This window comes from Salarias fasciatus, chromosome 5 (genome assembly GCF_902148845.1).
Source record: "Salarias fasciatus chromosome 5, fSalaFa1.1, whole genome shotgun sequence".
Classification (NCBI taxonomy): Eukaryota; Metazoa; Chordata; class Actinopteri; order Blenniiformes; family Blenniidae; genus Salarias; species Salarias fasciatus.
In genome coordinates, this window is record NC_043749.1 from 32,625,973 (window position 1) to 32,634,874 (window position 8,902).

An 8,902-nucleotide genomic window follows, 5' to 3' on the forward strand; every position below is an offset into this window, starting at 1 on the left:
ACTTTCCAAAGGCCATGAAGGGAGGATGCAGAGCAAAACAACTAAAGACAGAGCCAACATTCCGTAAGTGTCATATTCTTTTATTAATTTTTTCAACCGGAACGTGTTTTGGAAAGAACCTTCAACACACCAAAAACAACCTTGTGAAAACAGTGAATCAGATAAAGTGTCAAACACCAGGACGTATTTAGGAAAAAACTCTGTCATTGTAAAATTAAAAAAACAAAACAAAAACAACGGTTTCTTTGTGCATGTCTGTTCTGAAACAGGGTATGTTGCTGAGATGATGGACCTCATTTTTGAAGAAATCTTCAAGGATCCGGCTCCATACACAGAGGCAGTCCTGGCCATCCCCGTTCCAGAGGACCTGACTGCACAGTTCAGCGGCCTGACAGAGGAGGTCACCGCCAGTCATAGGCTGGCCCCGTGTTATGGTCATATGTAAAGTGTGTGATGTCAATAAATGCTTGTCTACCGAAGGCACTCTGTGATTACATGAATGATGTACAGATCAACGGCTTTTGGAAGAAATATGCAGTTTTAAAAAAGCAAAATCAATTCACCTCATCACGTTTTGTTACAATTGTAAGATTATGCTCACTGAAGCAAAGTAAGACTACATTTTTGATTTAGATACAAAGCATAGCATACTGGTGTATTCCTCTCAGCTGTAAAGGACCATAGTCAGCACCATACATTTGGCAGGCTTTCTGCAGAGAGTACACACTGAGGCAAACAGGCTCCAACCCAGGATGGTCCACCATACAGGACGGCTGCTCCTCCACCTCCCGCAGCCGTCTGGTGACCTACAGGGAATTACAGAAGGTAAATGTATGTACTGTGTTTTATACTGTAAATGTAACATGGAGCCTAATCAAGACAAATTATTTTCAGTTTGGGTATAGATGAAGCTACCTGTGGTATCTCCAAACAGCAGATATTCTCAGCTTCTGTGGGCATGGTAGCTCAGTTTCCACAGCTGCACCTATCCAATGAGAAAAGTGAACATTTCAACAAAAAATGAGTGGACAAGCAGAGGTGGATCAGAAGTAACCTGAGCCTAAAGCCACTTCAGGTGCAAGAAATATCTCATTTATAGCATGTGACTGATGTGGACATGGAGAACAGTGTAGCTTCCAGAACACTGTGCACCGACTCCAATTATGAAAACTGACTAAAAGGTTATTGATACAGGCATATTTACGCTAAATCAGTACATAATGATGTGAAAAAGAAATGGCAGGGAGCTGTGATGACAAACGACTCTGCTCTAAACATCACAAACAAGATTTTTTCTGGCCTTTGTCAACAGACAGCGGAGGCTAGTAACAGTCCTCTGACGACACCTTTTCTCCGTAGACTGCAAGAATACAGTCATGACAGATAACTATCAGCTTTTCACAATCGTGCGCATTCAACAAAAGAGCTCCAAGTAACGAGACGACAGCGGAGATGTAACCGTTAGCAGGAGCTAACGTGACCTAGCTGCATAAGTTATTGTGCAACAACACACAAAAAAAGTAAAAAGAAAAATATCAGGGACACATACTATCGAGAACTTACCATTCAGAAACGTCCTGCTGCAGCCGCAGAGTTTGGATTTCTTCAGGGGCCTCTCCTTCTGGGTCAGACTCTGGATCAGATTGGTCTGGCTGAACCACAGAGTTCATAGCAGACATGCCGGCTCTGCGTGTGTCAACATTACAGCATGATACCAGAGCGAGAGCCACGCCCTCTCCCATATATGGTGTGGAGGAGGCGTGGTCAGAGAAGCTCATTAGAATGTAAAGCTACAGACCAGAAACGGCCTGTTCTCAGCAGAGCTCAGGAGAGGGGACTTCAGGCTGGCTGAAGTCCAGGAAAAAACTGGATTTTTAGGCAAAAAACATCAAATAGACTGGTGTTGGACCTCTGAGACCCACTGGAACTTGCTGAAACTTAGCATAATATGGGACCTTTAAGTAACAGGGCAACATATTTAGATAGTTTCATTGTTAGGTAATCAAGGTGTTTGCTGAAGTTTAAATGTTCATCAGTTTGGATGCCAAGAAATTTAATAGATTCCACTCGTTCAAGTACGCAATTGCTTATTTTAATTTGTATGTTTTCAAGGCTTTTCCGACATTTACTTGAGCGGAATATGATAAATTTGGTTTTCACTGTGTTCAGTGATAATTTATTACATTTAAACCAGGTATCAACTTTTTCCAATTCCCGATTTACAGTATTATGGAGTTGTTCCAGGTTTTTGTGAGATAGGAATAAATTTGTGTCATCTGCAAAGACAACTTTATAAAGAACTGAAGAAGAATTTGAAAAATCATTTACATAAATTATAAATTATATATATATTATATATTACATGTCAGGAACATATCAAGAACATATCAGGAACATGTCAGGAACATGTCAGGAACATATCAAGAACATATCAGGAACATATCAGGAACATATCAAGAACATATCAGGAACATATCAAGAACATATCAGGAACATATCAGGAACATATCAAGAACATATCAGGAACATATCAGGAACATATCAAGAACATATCATGAACATATCAGGAACATATCAGGAACATATTAGGAACAGATCAGGACCCTGACTGGAACAAATCAGGAACATATCAGGAACATATCAGGAACATATCAAGAACATATCAGGAACATATCAGGAACATATCAGGAACATATTAGGAACAGATCAGGAACATGTCAGGAACATATCAAGAACATATCAGGAACATATCAGGAACATATCAAGAACATATCAGGAACATATCAAGAACATATCAGGAACATATCAGGAACATATCAAGAACATATCAGGAACATATCAAGAACATATCAGGAACATATCAGGAACATATCATGAACATATCAGGAACATATTAGGAACAGATCAGGACCCTGACTGGAACAAATCAGGAACATATCAGGAACATATCAGGAACATATCAAGAACATATCATGAACATATCAGGAACATATCAGGAACATATCAGGAACAGATCAGGACCCTGACTGGAACAAATCAGGAACATATCAGGAACATATCAGGAACATATCAGGAACATATCAAGAATATATCAGGAACATATCAGGAACATATTAGGAACAGATCAGGACCCTGACTGGAACAAATCAGGAACATATCAGGAACATATCAGGAACATATCAGGAACATATCAAGAACATATCATGAACATATCAGGAACATATCAGGAACATATTAGGAACAGATCAGGACCCTGACTGGAACAAATCAGGAACATATCAGGAACATATCAGGAACATATCAGGAACATATTAGGAACAGATCAGGAACATGTCAGGAACATATCAAGAACATATCAGGAACATATCAGGAACATATCAAGAACATATCAGGAACATATCAAGAACATATCAGGAACATATCAAGAACATATCAGGAACATATCAGGAACATATCATGAACATATCAGGAACATATTAGGAACAGATCAGGACCCTGACTGGAACAAATCAGGAACATATCAAGAACATATCAGGAACAGATCAGGAACAGATCAAGAACATATCAGGAACATATCAGGAACATATCAGGAACATATCAAGAACATATCAGGAACAGATCAAGAACATATCAGGAACATATCAAGAACAGATCAAGAACATATCAGGAACATATCAGGAACATATCAGGAACATATCAAGAACATATCAGGAACATATCAGGAACATATTAGGAACAGATCAGGAACAGATCAAGAACATATCAGGAACATATCAGGAACATATAGGAACATATCAAGAACATATCAGGAACATATCAGGAACATATCAAGAACATATCAGGAACAAATCAGGAACATATTAGGAACAGATCAGGAACATATCAGGAACATATCAAGAACATATCAAGAACATATCAGGAACATATCAGGAACATATCAAGAACATATCAAGAACATATCAGGAACATATCAGGAACAGATCAGGAACATATTAGGAACAGATCAGGAACATATCAGGAACATATCAAGAACATATCAGGAACATATCAGGAACATATCAGGAACATATCAGGAACATACGTATCAAGAACAGATCAGGACCCTGACTGGAACAAATCAGGAACATACAGTATGAGGAACCTTCCAGATGTTCTTTTCGTTCAAACTAGTTGGACTTGATCTGTTTCAGTAAATTCAGCAGTGTTGGGCAGATTACTTTAGAAAAGGAATTAGTTATAGTTATTAGTTACATCTTCAAAAAAGTTGAGTTAGTAACTGAGTTACAATATTTGAAAAGTAACGAATTACCTGGTAAAGTAACTATAGCATCACTTTAAAAAAAAGGATTAAATATGTCAGAGAACTTGGAGCCTCTTTAAGGTCATGTTCAGTTACTGATGATAGAACCGAGTGTTTGATGACTGACCTGAACACCCGAGAGAACCGGCGCCCAGCAGGAACCACTGTTCACCTGCTGCTGGGCGGCCCACTGACTGGAGGCACAGGTGGGTGGAGCTAACGTGGCGTCCCCCACAGTGTTGGTAGGCTGTATACAAAGGTGGGCGGAGCTAACGTGGCGTCCCCCACGGCAGGTCGTCTCCATACTGAACACTGAAAACCAGATGAAATGTGATTGGTCCATGACCAACATGATGGCATCACGTGGACAGAGGAGGAGCTGTGATTGGTTGATCTGAAGTGTTGGAATGGATGGAGTATTGATTGGTGAAGAGGGCTGTGTCAGAATGTCCCCCCGACCCCTGACCCCTGACCCCTCAGTCTCCACAGAGCTGGACCACATAGTGGACTTTAGTGGCCTGAATCCGTTGGGATTCGGACTCGCAGCTCCCTACTTTTTTCCTCAGCGCTGATCATGTGACCCCTGGTCGTTACCACGGTAACCATGGTAACCATGGTAACCAGACGCTTTGTAATACTTTTTTTAATGTCTCTTATTGTGCTTTTTCCTTTCCTGTCGTCTTTCTGATCACTGAAGAATAAATAAAAACGTATTAAGTTATTCCCGGCTCGCTGCTGCTCTTCCGCTATTTTGCTGGAGATTCGCAATGCATGATGGGTAATATTGAACACGCGCTTTCAGCCTGCAGGCTGCAGCCGGTTTGAACAGACCGGCTGTTTTAGACGGTGGTGCAGTGGTGAGTACTTTTGCCTCACCCTGAGAAATCCACGGGTTCCAACTCCAGCATCTTTATTCACCATGTGTTTCTCCAGAGTGACCAGCAGGGGGCGCCCGAACACAGGTGAGGCGTCAGAACATTGTCAGAACTTTAGAGCACTCTTCTACCTGTGTGTGTGTGTGTGTGTGTGTGTGTGTGTGTGTGTGTGTGTGTGTTCTCGTATTTCTATCCTTGTTGGGGCCAAATGTCCCCACAAGGATAGCAAAACGTGGAACGACGTGCCTTGTGGGGACCTTTTTCCGGTCCTAAGTAGGAGAAACAGTGTTTTCTTGACCATGTTGTTGTTACTGAAAAAAGTAAAAGTGCAAAAACATTTCTTTAGGGTTAGGCTTTGTTGTGGTGTGGGTTAGGGTTAGGGTAAGGGTTAGGGTTAGGGGCTAGACATGAATGGGAGTCAATGGACGGTCCCCACAAGGATAGAAATACGAGACTGAGCGTGTGTGTGTGTGTGTGTGTGTGTGTGTGTGTGTGTGTGTGTGTGTATGTGTGTGTGTGTGTGTGTGTGTGTGTGTGTGTGTGACTTCACTTCCATCAGATTCAGAAACAGGATCATACAAGTAAAAAAATCCTGTTTGAGGACGAGAGACCAGGCCCAGATCACTGTGTCCCACTGTTGTTGTGTGTCTGTGGTTGTTGTGTCTTTTTGTGGCTGCTGTGTGTCTAATTGTGGTTCTTGTTCCTGGTGTCATTCAGCTCTCCTCTCAGCCAGTCGTCTCTCGGTGTTGTGTTGTTGTATCAGCCGGTTGTTGCGTCAGTCGTTCTTTGTGTGTCTCTCCTGAGGCTGGAGGAGAAAAGCAAACAGAAGAAGGAGAAGATCAAAGTTCAGCTCAGACCTGAGAGGGAAAACCAAACAAAGTTCCACTTTCCTTTCAGCCGTCCTCGTCTCGTCTCATCCTCGTCCTCGTCTTGTCCTCGTTTCGTCCTCATCTCGTCCTCGTCCCGTCCTCATCTCGTCCTTGTCTTGTCCTAGTCTCGTCCTCATCCCCGTATCGTCCTCATCTCGTCCTCGTCTCGTTCTCGTCCTCGTATCTTCCTTGTCTCGTCCTCGTCTCATCCTCGTCCTCGTCTCGTTCTCGTCCTCGTCTCGTCCTCGTCTCGTCCTCGTCTCGTCCTCGTCTCGTCCTCGTCTTGTCCTCGTCTCGCCCTCGTCTCATCCTCATCTCGTCTCGTCCTCATCCTCGTCCTCGACTTGTCCTCATCCTCATCCTCGTCTCGTCTCGTCTCATCCTCGTCTCATCCTCGTCTCGTCTCGTCCTCATCCTCGTCTCGTCTCGTCCTCATCCTTGTCCTCGACTCGTCCTCATCCTCGTCTCGTTGTCGTCTCGTCCTCGTCTCGTCCTTGTCTCGTCCTCATCTCGTCCTCGTCTCGTCCTTGTCTCGTCCTCGTCTTGTCTCGTCCTCGTCTCGTACTCTCGTACTCATCCTCGTCCTCATCTCGTCCTCGTCTCGTCTTCGTCTCGTCTCATCTCGTCCTCGTCCAGTCTCGTCCTCATCCTCGTCTTGTCTCGTCTCGTACTCATCCTTGTCCTCATTTCGTCCTCATCTCGTCCTCGTCCTCGTCTCGTCTCATCCTCATCCTCGTCTCATCCTCCTCTCGTCTCGTCCTCATCCTCGTCTCGTCCTCGTCCTCGTCTCTTCTCTTCCTCATCCTCGTCTCATCCTCCTCTCGTCTCGTCCTCATCCTTGTCTCATTCTCGTCCTCGTCTCGTCCTCGTCTCGTCCTTGTCTCGTCCTTGTCTCATCCTTGTCTCATCCTCATCTCGTCTCGTCCTCATCCTCGTCCTCGACTTGTCCTCATCCTCATCCTCGTCTCGTCTCATCCTCGTCTCGTCTCGTCCTCATCCTTGTCCTCGACTCGTCCTCATCTCGTCTCGTCGTCGTCTCGTCTCGTCCTCGTCTCGTCCTTGTCTCGTCCTCATCTCGTCCTCGTCTCGTCCTCGTCTCGTCCTCGTCTTGTCTCGTCCTCGTCTCGTCTTCGTCTCGTCTCGTCTCGTACTCATCCTCGTCTCGTCCTCATCTCGTCCTCGTCTCGTCCTCATCCTCGTCTTGTCTCATCTCGTACTCATCCTTGTCCTCATCTCGTCCTCATCTCGTCCTCGTCTCGTCTTATCCTCATCCTCGTCTCATCCTCCTCTCGTCTCGTCCTCATCCTCGTCTCGTCCTCGTCCTCGTCTCGTCTCGTCTCGTCCTCGGCCTGACGCAGAGAACAGAGAAGTGAGGACCGGGCGACGATGAGGTGAAGGGAACCGTCTGGAAATCCCCGTCAGCGTCACGGAGCGAGAAACAGGAACAGGAACCTTCCGTCGGGTCATTTCCATAAATGTAAAACAGCTGAGCTGAAGGATCCAACAAGCCGGGTCTGCTAGCCTGTTAGCCTGTCAGCGAGTTAGCCTGTTAGCATCAGAAAACAGCCACCAATGAAGTGTTGAAATGACACCATGAAAAAACAAGCAGCTCTGACAGACTGAAGCTTTTCTCACCTCAAAAGTTTCACCGTTTAAATTCCACAGAAAAGAAGGTCTGCTGCTCCCAGAGCCAACACACACACACACACACACACACACACACACACACACACACACCGAGTCAGGTCTCTCCAGTCTACAGTCCCTTGAAGGTTCTCAGTGTCTGTTGGTCTGGTCCAGTTCCAGAGAGTCCAGTCTCCATGTGTGGAACTGAGTCTGAGACCTTCTTCTTATCAGTCCAGGAGGTTCTCTAGTCTCTGGTCTCTGTAGTCCAGGAGGTTCTCTAGTCTCTGGAACTGCTGACTGCTGATTGGCGGCTCTGGTGTTGGCCCCAGTTCCTTTGAGCCTGGCAGTGGAATCAGACCGTGTGTCTGCTGGATGTGAGCCTCATGCTGTTCCGTGAGGTTCTGGTTCTGCGGCGGACTGGAGCGGCTGTTGAAGCTGCTCAGAGGAACGTCAGATCCAGAACCTCCAGGTTTCAAACACGAGAGCAGACGGGTCAGAGCTGGATGGGAGGAGGAGGGAGGGCAACACCGGAACACTGGAGTGTGTGACGGTTCCACCGGGGAGGGGGGGGAGAACGGAGGACGAGGGAGGAACTTTCCCGGAAGATGTCGTCACTTGTTGAACTTTCATGAAGCAGATGAGAGAAAAACCCCGCAGGCTGCAGCTTCGCTTTCCACTGACAGGCGTCAGGAGGAACACACACACACACACACACACACACACACACACACACACACACACACACACACACACACACACACACAGAGCGTGTTACATTTCAAAAGGAAACCAAATCATGATGTTGGGAATCTTCAGGGTGGTTTTCATAGAAAACCACTGCATGGACACAGGGGCAGTGACTGTAGAGTCCAGGACTCCATCGTCTGTGAACACCGCTAAAAACCCACCGCTGCCAGCCACTGTCTGTGAGCACTGTGATTGCCCCTGGGTTTACCTGGGTAAAAAAACATCTCTAAAGATTCCCAGAACCGTTGTCTGTGAGCAGAAGTCGGACAGTCTTCTGACATAAAGATAAAACCTCTTTAACGGCTGATCGATTGTTTCTATGTTTATTAAAAGTCTCACTCTGTTGAAAACGGAGAACTGAGCCCCGTTCAGTGAATATTCGTCTGTTTCGTCTCTCCTGCTGTGGAAGCTCTACGTTTTCATTAGATTTGAATTCATTTATTTTCCATAAATTTTTAAGAAACCTAAAAGATAAATTAGTAACT

The 8,902-nt window shown here is 45.1% G+C and overlaps 1 long non-coding RNA gene across 1 annotated transcript; it reads right to left on the reverse strand.

The window, feature by feature from the left end:
* Positions 1 to 202: 202 nt before the first annotated feature.
* Positions 203 to 1,691, reverse strand: LOC115389333 (uncharacterized). Its single transcript, XR_003931571.1, has 3 exons — positions 1,564 to 1,691; positions 916 to 985; positions 203 to 806 (listed from the first exon to the last, which is right to left on the reverse strand). It is a non-coding gene; the product is annotated as an uncharacterized LOC115389333 (long non-coding RNA).
* Positions 1,692 to 8,902: the final 7,211 nt, after the last annotated feature.